Genomic DNA, 12947 nt, shown 5'->3' on the forward strand with positions numbered 1-12947 from the left:
GAGCGACCATCCCAGAGTGACCGATCATCCCAGAGTGACCGACCATCCCAGAGTGACCGACCATCCCAGAGTGACCGATCATCCCAGAGTGACCGATCATCCCAGAGTGGCTGATCATCTCAGAGTGACCGACCATCCCAGATTGACCGACCATTCCAGAGTGACCGATCATCCCAGAGTGACTGATCATCCCAGAGTGACTGATCATCCCAGAGTGAGCGACCATCCCAGAATGACCGATCATCCCAGAGTGACCGATCTACCCAGAGTGAGCGACCATCCCAGAGTGACCGATCATCGCAGAGTGAGCGACCATCCCAGAGTGAGCGACCATCGCAGAGTGACCGCATCCCAGAGTGACCGATCGCAGAGTGAGCGACCATCCCAGAGTGACCGCATCCCAGAGTGACTGATCATCCCAGAGTGACCGATCATCCCAGAGTGACCGATCATCCCAGAGTGACTGATCATCGCAGAGATAACACATCCCAGAGTGACCGATCATCGCAGAGTGACCGCATCCCAGAGTGACCATATCCCAGAGTGACCACATCCCAGAGTGACCGATCATCCCAGAGTGACCACATCCCAGAGTGACCGATCATCCCAGAGTGACCGCATCCCAGAGTGACTGCATCCCAGAGTGACCGCATCCCAGAGTGACCGCATCCCAGAGTGACCGAACTTCGCAGAGTGACCGCATCCCAGAGTGACTGCATCCCAGTGTGACCGATCATTGCAGAGTGATCGATCATCGCAGAGTGACCACATCCCAGAGTGACCGATCATCCCAGAGTGACCGATCATCCCAGAGTGACCACATCCCAGAGTGACCGCATCCCAGAGTGACCGACCATCCCAGAGTGACCGATCATCCCAGAGTGACCGCATCCCAGAGTGACCGATCATTGCAGAGTGACCGACCATCCCAGAGTGACCGACCATCCCAGAATGACCGACCATCCCAGAGTGACCACATCCCAGAGTGACCGATCATCGCAGAGTGACCGACCATCCCAGAGTGACCGACCATCCCAGAGTGACCGACCATCCCAGAGTGACCGATCATCGCAGAGTGACCGACCATCCCAGAGTGACCGACCATCCCAGAGTGACCGATCATCCCAGAGTGACTGATCAACGCAGTGACCGATCATCCCAGTGACCGACCATCCCAGAGTGACCGACCATCCCAGAGTGACCGACCATCCCAGAGTGACCGACCATCCCAGAGTGACCGACCATCCCAGTGACCGACCATCCCAGAGTGACCGACCATCGCAGACTGACCGACCATTGCAGAGTGACCACATCCCAGAGTGACCGATCATCCCAGAGTGACCACATCCCAGACTGACCGATCATCCCAGAGTGACCGACCATCCCAGAGTGACCACATCCCAGAGTGACCGATCATCCCAGAGTGACCGACCATCCCAGAGTGACCGATCATCGCAGAGTGACCGACCATCCCAGAGTGACCGATCAGCCCAGAGTGACCGATCATCCCAGAGTGACCGATCATCCCAGAGTGACCGACCATCGCAGAGTGACCGATCATCCCAGAGTGACCGATCATCCCAGAGTGACCGATCATCCCAGAGTGACCGACCATCGCAGAGTGACCGATCATCCCAGAGTAACCGACCATCGCAGAGTGACCGACAATCCCAGATGACCGACCATCCCACAGTGACCGACCATCCCAGAGTGACCGATCATCCCAGAGTGACCGATCATCCCAGAGTGACCGATCATCCCAGAGTGACCGATCATCGCAGTGGCCACATCCCAGAGTGACCAAACCATCCCAGAGTGACTGACCATCCCAGAGTGACCGACCATCGCAGAGTGACCGACCATCCCAGAGTGACCAAACCATCCCAGAGTGACTGACCATCCCAGAGTGACCGACCATCCCAGAGGGACCGACCATCCCAGAGTGACCGACCATCCCAGAGTGACCGACCATCCCAGAGTGACCGATCATCGCAGAGTGACCGACCATCCCAGAGTGACCGACCATCCCAGAGTGACCGACCATCCCAGAGTGACCGATCATCCCAGAGTGACCGCATCCCAGAGTGACCGACCATCCCAGAGTGACCGACCATCCCAAAGTGAGCGATCATCGCAGAGTGACCGACCATCCCAGAGTGACCGACCATCGCAGAGTGACCGACCATCCCAGAATGACCGATCATCGCAGAGTGACCGACCATCCCAGAGTGACCGACCATCCCAGAGTGACCGATCATCGCAGAGTGACCGACCAGCCCAGAGTAACCGATCATCGCAGAGTGACCGACCATCCCAGAGTGACCGATCATCGCAGAGTGACCGGCCATCCCAGAGTGACCGACCATCCCAGAGTGACCGATCATCCCAGAGTGACCGCATCCCAGAGTGACCGACCATTCCAGAGTGACCGACCATCCCAGTGACCGACCATCCCAGAGTGACCGACCATCCCAGAGTGACCGATCATCGCAGTAACCACATCCCAGAGTGACCGACCATCGCAGAGTGACCGACCATCCCAGAGTGACCGCATCCCAGAGTGACCGATCATCCCAGAGTGACCGATCATCGCAGTGACCACATCCCAGAGTGACCAAACCATCCCAGAGTGACCGACCATCCCAGAGTGACCGACCATCCCAGAGTGACCGACCATCCCAGAGTGACCAAACCATCCCAGAGTGACCAAACCATCCCAGAGTGACCGACCATCCCATGGTGACCGATCATCCCAGAGTGACCGACCATCGCAGAGTGACCGACCATCCCAGAGTGACCGACCATCCCAGAGTGACCGATCATCCCAGAGTGACCGATCATCGCAGAGTGACCGACCATCCCAGAGTGACCGACCATCTCAGAGTGACCGACCATCCCATAGTGACCGATCATCCCAGAGTGACCAAACCATCCCAGAGTGACCGACCATCCCAGTGTGACCGACCATCCCATAGTGACCGACCATCCCAGAGTGACCGACCATCCCAGAGTGACCGATCATCCCAGAGTGACCGACCATCCCAGAGTGACCGACCATCGCAGAGTGACCGACCATCCCAGAATGACCGATCATCGCAGAGTGACCGACCATCCCAGAGTGACCGACCATCCCAGAGTGACCGATCATCGCAGAGTGACCGATCATCCCAGAGTAACCGATCATCGCAGAGTGACCGACAATCCCAGATGACCGACCATCCCAGAGTGACAGACCATCCCAGAGTGACCGATCATCCCAGAGTGACCGATCATCCCAGACTGACCGACCATCCCAGAGTGACAGATCATCGCAGTGACCACATCCCAGAGTGACCAAACCATCCCAGTGTGACTGACCATCCCAGAGTGACCGACCATCACAGAGTGACCGACCATCCCAGAGTGACCAAACCATCCCAGAGTGACCGACCATCCCAGAGTGACCGACCATCCCAGAGTGACCGACCATCCCAGAGTGACCGACCATCCCAGAGTGACCGATCATCCCAGAGTGACCGCATCCCAGAGTGACCGACCATCCCAGAGTGACCGACCATCCCAGAGTGACCGACCATCCCAGAGAGACCGATCATCACAGAGTGACCGACCATCCCAGAGTGACCGACCATCCCAGAGTGACCGACCATCCCAGAGTGACCGACCATCCCAGAGTGACCGATCATCGCAGTGACCGACCATCCCAGAGTGACCGACCATCCCAGAGAGACCGACCATCGCAGAGTGACCGACCATCCCAGAATGACCGATCATCGCAGAGTGACCGACCATCCCAGAGTGACCGACCATCCCAGAGTGACCGATCATCGCAGTGACCGACCATCCCAGAGTAACCGATCATCGCAGAGTGACCGACCATCCCAGAGTGACCGATCATCGCAGAGTGACCGACCATCCCAGAGTGACCGACCATCCCAGAGTGACCGATCATCCCAGAGTGACCGCATCCCAGAGTGACCGACCATTCCAGAGTGACCGACCATCCCAGTGACCGACCATCCCAGAGTGACCGACCATCCCAGAGTGACCGATCATCCCAGAGTGACCAAACCATCCCAGAGTGACCGACCATCCCAGAGTGACCGACCTTCCCAGAGTGACCAAACCATCGCAGAGTGACCGACCATCCCAAAGTGACCGATCATCGCAGTAACCACATCCCAGAGTGACCGACCATCCCAGAGTGACCACATCCCAGAGTGACCGATCATCCCAGAGTGACCGATCATCGCAGTGACCACATCCCAGAGTGACCAAACCATCCCAGAGTGACCGACCATCCCAGAGTGACCGACCATCCCAGAGTGACCGCATCCCATAGTGACCGACCATCCCAGAGTGACCGACCATCCCAGAGTGACCGCATCCCAGAGTGACCGACCATCCCAGAGTGACCGACCATCCCAGAGTGACCGATCATCCCAGAGTGACCGATCATCGCAGAGTGACCGACCATCCCAGAGTGACCGACCATCTCAGAGTGACCGACCATCCCATAGTGACCGATCATCCCAGAGTGACCAAACCATCCCAGAGTGACCGACCATCCCAGTGTGACCGACCATCCCATAGTGACCGACCATCCCAGAGTGACCGACCATCCCAGAGTGACCGATCATCCCAGAGTGACCGACCATCCCAGAGTGACCGACCATCGCAGAGTGACCGACCATCCCAGAATGACCGATCATCGCAGAGTGACCGACCATCCCAGAGTGACCGACCATCCCAGAGTGACCGATCATCGCAGAGTGACCGATCATCCCAGAGTAACCGATCATCGCAGAGTGACCGACAATCCCAGATGACCGACCATCCCAGAGTGACAGACCATCCCAGAGTGACCGATCATCCCAGAGTGACCGATCATCCCAGACTGACCGACCATCCCAGAGTGACAGATCATCGCAGTGACCACATCCCAGAGTGACCAAACCATCCCAGTGTGACTGACCATCCCAGAGTGACCGACCATCACAGAGTGACCGACCATCCCAGAGTGACCAAACCATCCCAGAGTGACCGACCATCCCAGAGTGACCGACCATCCCAGAGTGACCGACCATCCCAGAGTGACCGACCATCCCAGAGTGACCGATCATCCCAGAGTGACCGCATCCCAGAGTGACCGACCATCCCAGAGTGACCGACCATCCCAGAGTGACCGACCATCCCAGAGAGACCGATCATCACAGAGTGACCGACCATCCCAGAGTGACCGACCATCCCAGAGTGACCGACCATCGCAGAGTGACCGACCATCCCAGAATGACCGATCATCGCAGAGTGACCGACCATCCCAGAGTGACCGACCATCCCAGAGTGACCGATCATCGCAGTGACCGACCATCCCAGAGTAACCGATCATCGCAGAGTGACCGACCATCCCAGAGTGACCGATCATCGCAGAGTGACCGACCATCCCAGAGTGACCGACCATCCCAGAGTGACCGATCATCCCAGAGTGACCGCATCCCAGAGTGACCGACCATTCCAGAGTGACCGACCATCCCAGTGACCGACCATCCCAGAGTGACCGACCATCCCAGAGTGACCGATCATCCCAGAGTGACCAAACCATCCCAGAGTGACCGACCATCCCAGAGTGACCGACCTTCCCAGAGTGACCAAACCATCGCAGAGTGACCGACCATCCCAAAGTGACCGATCATCGCAGTAACCACATCCCAGAGTGACCGACCATCCCAGAGTGACCACATCCCAGAGTGACCGATCATCCCAGAGTGACCGATCATCGCAGTGACCACATCCCAGAGTGACCAAACCATCCCAGAGTGACCGACCATCCCAGAGTGACCGACCATCCCAGAGTGACCGCATCCCATAGTGACCGACCATCCCAGAGTGACCGACCATCCCAGAGTGACCGCATCCCAGAGTGACCGACCATCCCAGAGTGACCGACCATCCCAGAGTGACCGGCCATCCCAGAGTGACCACATCCCAGAGTGACCGCATCCCAGAGTGACCGAACATCCCAGAGTGACCGATCATCCCAGAGTGACCGCATCCCAGAGTGACCGATCATTGCAGAGTGACCGACCATCCCAGAGTGACCGACCATCCCAGAGTGACCGAGCATCCCAGAGTGACCGACCATCCCAGAGTGACCGACCATCGCAGACTGACCGACCATTGCAGAGTGACCACATCCCAGAGTGACCGATCATCCCAGAGTGACCACATCCCAGAGTGAACGATCATCCCAGAGTGACCGACCATCCCAGAGTGACCACATCCCAGAGTGACCGATCATCCCAGAGTGACCGACCATCCCAGAGTGACCGATCATCGCAGAGTGACCGACCATCCCAGAGTGACCGATCATCGCAGTGACCACATCCCAGAGTGACCAAACCATCCCAGAGTGACTGACCATCCCAGAGTGACCGACCATCGCAGAGTGACCGACCATCCCAGAGTGACCAAACCATCCCAGAGTGACCGACCATCCCAGAGTGACCGACCATCCCAGAGTGACCGACCATCCCAGAGTGACCGACCATCCCAGAGTGACCGATCATCCCAGAGTGACCGACCATCCCAGAGTGACCGACCATCCCAGAGTGACCGACCATCCCAGAGTGACCGACCATCCCAGAGTGACCGACCATCCCATAGTGACCGACCATCCCAGAGTGACCGATCATCCCAGAGTGACCAAACCATCCCAGAGTGACCGACCATCCCAGAGTGACCGACCATCCCAGTGACCGACCATCCCAGAGTGACCGACCATCCCAGAGTGACCGATCATCGCAGAGTGACCGACCATCCCAGAGTGACCGACCATCGCAGAGTGACCGACCATCCCAGAATGACCGATCATCGCAGAGTGACCGACCATCCCAGAGTGACCGACCATCCCAGAGTGACCGATCATCGCAGAGTGACCGACCATCCCAGAGTAACCGATCATCGCAGAGTGACCGACCATCCCAGAGTGACCGATCATCGCAGAGTGACCGACCATCCCAGAGTGACCAACCATCCCAGAGTGACCGATCATCCCAGAGTGACCGCATCCCAGAGTGACCGACCATTCCAGAGTGACCGACCATCCCAGTGACCGACCATCCCAGAGTGACCGACCATCCCAGAGTGACCGATCATCCCAGAGTGACCAAACCATCCCAGAGTGACCGACCATCCCAGAGTGACCAACCATCCCAGAGTGACCAAACCATCGCAGAGTGACCGACCATCCCAGAGTGACGGATCATCGCAGTAACCACATCCCAGAGTGACCAAACCATCCCAGAGTGACCGATCATTGCAGAGTGACCGACCATCCCAGAGTGACCGACCATCCCAGAGTGACCGGGCATCCCAGAGTGACTGACCATCCCAGAGTGACCGACCATCGGAGACTGACCGACCATTGCAGAGTGACCACATCCCAGAGTGACCGATCATCCCAGAGTGACCACATCCCAGAGTGACCGATCATCCCAGAGTGACCGACCATCCCAGAGTGACCACATCCCAGAGTGACCGATCATCCCAGAGTGACCGACCATCCCAGAGTGACCGATCATCGCAGAGTGACCGACCATCCCAGAGTGACCGATCATCCCAGAGTGACCGATCATCCCAGAGTGACCGACCATCCCAGAGTGACCGATCATCGCAGTGACCACATCCCAGAGTGACCAAACCATCCCAGAGTGACTGACCATCCCAGAGTGACCGACCATCGCAGAGTGACCGACCATCCCAGAGTGACCAAACCATCCCAGAGTGACCGACCATCCCAGTGTGACCGACCATCCCAGAGTGACCGACCATCCCAGAGTGACCGACCATCCCAGAGTGACCAAACCATCCCAGAGTGACCGACCATCCCAGAGTGACCGACCATCCCATAGTGACCGACCATCCCAGAGTGACCGACCATCCCAGAGTGACCGATCATCCCAGAGTGACCGACCATCCCAGAGTGACCGACCATCCCAGAGTGACCGACCATCCCAGAGTGACCAACCATCCCAGAGTGACCGACCATCCCAGAGTGACCGATCATCCCAGAGTGACCAAACCATCCCAGAGTGACCGACCATCCCAGAGTGACCGACCATCCCAGTGACCGACCATCCCAGAGTGACCGACCATCCCAGAGTGACCGATCATCGCAGAGTGACCGACCATCCCAGAGTGACCGACCATCGCAGAGTGACCGACCATCCCAGAATGACCGATCATCGCAGAGTGACCGACCATCCCAGAGTGACCGACCATCCCAGAGTGACCGATCATCGCAGAGTGACCGACCATCCCAGAGTAACCGATCATCGCAGAGTGACCGACCATCCCAGAGTGACCGATCATCGCAGAGTGACCGACCATCCCAGAGTGACCAACCATCCCAGAGTGACCGATCATCCCAGAGTGACCGACCATCCCAGAGTGACCGATCATCCCAGAGTGACCAAACCATCCCAGAGTGACCGACCATCCCAGAGTGACCGACCATCCCAGAGTGACCAAACCATCGCAGAGTGACCGACCATCCCAGAGTGACCGATCATCGCAGTAACCACATCCCAGAGTGACCGACCATCCCAGAGTGACCGCATCCCAGAGTGACCGATCATCCCAGAGTGACCGATCATCGCAGTGACCACATCCCAGAGTGACCAAACCATCCCAGAGTGACCGACCATAGCAGAGTGACCGACCATCCCAGAGTGACCGACCATCCCAGAGTGACCGACCATCCCAGAGTGAGCGACCATCCCAGAGTGACCGCATCCCATAGTGACCGACCATCCCAGAGTGACCGACCATCCCAGAGTGACCGCATCCCAGTGACCGACCATCCCAGAGTGACCGACCATCCCAGAGTGACCGACCATCCCAGAGTGACCACATCCCAGAGTGACCGCATCCCAGAGTGACCGACCATCCCAGAGTGACCGATCATCCCAGAGTGACCGCATCCCAGAGTGACCGATCATTGCAGAGTGACCGACCATCCCAGAGTGACCGAGCATCCCAGAGTGACCGACCATCCCAGAGTGACCGACCATCCCAGAGTGACCGACCATCGCAGACTGACCGACCATTGCAGAGTGGCCACATCCCAGAGTGACCGATCATCCCAGAGTGACCACATCCCAGAGTGACCGATCATCCCAGAGTGACCGACCATCCCAGAGTGACCACATCCCAGAGTGACCGATCATCCCAGAGTGACCGACCATCCCAGAGTGACCGATCATCGCAGAGTGACCGATCATCCCAGAGTGACCGATCATCCCAGAGTGACCGATCATCCCAGAGTGACCGATCATCGCAGAGTGACCGACCATCCCAGAGTGACCGATCATCCCAGAGTGACCGACCATCCCAGAGTGACCGATCATCCCAGAGTGACCAAACCATCCCAGAGTGACCGACCATCCCAGAGTGACCGACCATCCCAGAGTGACCAAACCATCGGAGTGACCGACCATCCCAGAGTGACCGATCATCGCAGTAACCACATCCCAGAGTGACCGACCATCCCAGAGTGACCGCATCCCAGAGTGACCGATCATCCCAGAGTGACCGATCATCGCAGTGACCACATCCCAGAGTGACCAAACCATCCCAGAGTGACCGACCATCCCAGAGTGACCGACCATCCCAGAGTGACCAAACCATCCCATAGTGACCGACCATCCCAGAGTGACCGACCATCCCAGAGTGACCGCATCCCAGTGACCGACCATCCCAGAGTGACCGACCATCCCAGAGTGACCGACCATCCCAGAGTGACCACATCCCAGAGTGACCGCATCCCAGAGTGACCGACCATCCCAGAGTGACCGATCATCCCAGAGTGACCGCATCCCAGAGTGACCGATCATTGCAGAGTGACCGACCATCCCAGAGTGACCGACCATCCCAGAGTGACCGAGCATCCCAGAGTGACCGACCATCCCAGAGTGACCGACCATCGCAGACTGACCGACCATTGCAGAGTGGCCACATCCCAGAGTGACCGATCATCCCAGAGTGACCACATCCCAGAGTGACCGATCATCCCAGAGTGACCGACCATCCCAGAGTGACCACATCCCAGAGTGACCGATCATCCCAGAGTGACCGACCATCCCAGAGTGACCGATCATCGCAGAGTGACCGACCATCCCAGAGTGACCGATCATCCCAGAGTGACCGATCATCCCAGAGTGACCGATCATCCCAGAGTGACCGACCATCGCAGAGTGACCGACCATCGCAGAGTGACCGATCATCCCAGAGCGACCGATCATCCCAGAGTGACCGACCATCGCAGAGTGACCAATCATCCCAGAGTGACCGACCATCGCAGAGTGACCGACAATCCCAGAGTGACCGACCATCCCAGAGTGACCGACCATCCCAGAGTGACCGATCATCCCAGAGTGACCGATCATCCCAGAGTGACCGACCATCCCAGAGTGACCGATCATCGCAGTGACCACATCCCAGAGTGACCAAACCATCCCAGAGTGACCGACAATCCCAGAGTGACCGACCATCCCAGAGTGACCGACCATCCCAGAGTGACCGACCATCCCAGTGACCGACCATCCCAGAGTGACCGATCATCCCAGAGTGACTGATCAACGCAGTGACCGATCATCCCAGTGACCGACCATCCCAGAGTGACCGACCATCCCAGAGTGACCGACCATCCCAGAGTGACCGCATCCCAGAGTGACCGACCATCCCAGAGTGACCGACCATCCCAGAGTGACCGACCATCGCAGACTGACCGACCATTGCAGAGTGACCACATCGCAGAGTGACCGATCATCCCAGAGTGACCACATCCCAGAGTGACCGATAATCCCAGAGTGCCCGATCCTCCCAGAGTGACCGACCATCGCAGAGTGACCGACCATCCCAGAGTGACCGATCATCCCAGAGTGCCCGACCATCCCAGAGTGACCGACCATCGCAGAGTGACCGACCATCGCAGAGTGACCGATCATCCCAGAGTGACCGATCGCCCCAGAGTGACCGATCATCCCAGAGTGACCGATCATCGCAGAGTGACCGATCATCCCAGAGTGACCGACCATCGCAGAGTGACCGACAATCCCAGAGTGACCGACCATCCCAGAGTGACCGACCATCCCAGAGTGACCGATCATCCCAGAGTGACCGATCATCCCAGAGTGACCGACCATCCCAGAGTGACCGATCATCGCAGTGACCACATCCCAGAGTGACCAAACCATCCCAGAGTGACAGACCATCCCAGAGTGACCGACCATCGCAGAGTGACCGACCATCCCAGAGTGACCGACCATCCCAGAGTGACCGACCATCCCAGAGTGACCGATCATCGCAGAGTGACCGACCATCCCAGAGTGACCGACCATCCCAGAGTGACCGATCATCCCAGAGTGACCGCATCCCAGAGTGACCGACCATCCCAGAGTGACCGACCATCCCAGTGACCGACCATCCCAGAGTGACCGACCATCCCAGAGTGACCGATTATCGCAGAGTGACCGACCATCCCAGAGTGACCGACCATCGCAGAGTGACCGACCATCCCAGAATGACCGATCATCGCAGAGTGACCGACCATCCCAGAGTGACCGACCATCCCAGAGTGACCGATCATCGCAGAGTGACCGACCATCCAAGAGTAACCGATCATCGCAGAATGACCGACCATCCCAGAGTGACCGATCATCGCAGAGTGACCGACCATCCCAGAGTGACCGACCATCCCAGAGTGACCGATCATCCCAGAGTGACCGCATCCCAGAGTGACCGACCATTCCAGAGTGACCGACCATCCCAGTGACCGACCATCCCAGAGTGACCGACCATCCCAGAGTGACCAATCATCGCAGTAACCACATCCCAGAGTGACCGACCATCCCAGAGTGACCGACCATCCCAGAGTGACCGCATCCCAGAGTGACCGATCATCCCAGAATGACCGATCATCGCAGTGACCACATCCCAGAGTGACCAAACCATCCCAGAGTGACCGACCATCCCAGAGTGACCGACCATCCCAGAGTGAGCGACCATCCCAGAGTGACCGACCATCCCAGAGTGAGCGACCATCTCAGAGTGACCGACCATCCCAGAGTGACCGACCATCCCAGAGTGACCGACCATCCCAGAGTGACCGACCATCCCAGAGTGACCGACCATCCCAGAGTGACCGACCATCCCAGAGTGACCGATCATCGCAGAGTGACCGACCATCCCTGAGTGACCGACCATCGCAGAGTGACCGACCATCCCAGAGTGACCGACCATCCCATAGTGACCGATCATCCCAGAGTGACCAAACCATCCCAGAGTGACCAAACCATCCCAGAGTGGCCGACCATCCCATGCTGACCGATCATCCCAGAGTGACCGACCATCGCAGAGTGACCGACCATCCCAGAGTGACCGACCATCCCAGAGTGACCGATCATCCCAGAGTGACCGATCATCGCAGAGTGACCGACCATCCCAGAGTGACCGACCATCCCAGAGTGACCGACCATCCCATAGTGACCGATCATCCCAGAGTGACCAAACCATCCCAGAGTGACCGACCATCCCAGAGTGACCGATCATCGCAGAGTGACCGACCATCCCAGAGTAGCCGATCATCGCAGAGTGACCGACCATCCCAGAGTGACCGATCATCGCAGAGTGACCGACCATCCCAGAGTGACCGACCATCCCAGAGTGACCGATCATCCCAGAGTGACCGCATCCCAGAGTGACCGACCATTCCAGAGTGACCGACCATCCCAGTGACCGACCTTCCCAGAGTGACCGACCATCCCAGAGTGACCGATCATCGCAGTGACCACATCCCAGAGTGACCGACCATCCCAGAGTGACCGACCATCCCAGAGTGACCGCATCCCAGAGTGACCGATCATCCCAGAGTGACCGATCATCGTAGTGAC

General features: G+C 58.1%; 1 protein-coding gene across 1 annotated transcript in view; it reads right to left on the reverse strand.

Annotated features, from left to right (window-relative positions):
* Positions 1 to 12947, reverse strand: part of LOC147086841 (tyrosine-protein phosphatase non-receptor type 18-like) — a 67740-nt gene that overhangs the window by 905 nt on the left and 53888 nt on the right. The window lies entirely within an intron of this gene.

Source organism: Somniosus microcephalus, unplaced genomic scaffold, assembly GCF_052327205.1.
Source record: "Somniosus microcephalus isolate GS21.2 unplaced genomic scaffold, FLI_Smic_1.0 unresolved_chr7, whole genome shotgun sequence".
Classification (NCBI taxonomy): domain Eukaryota; kingdom Metazoa; phylum Chordata; class Chondrichthyes; order Squaliformes; family Somniosidae; genus Somniosus; species Somniosus microcephalus.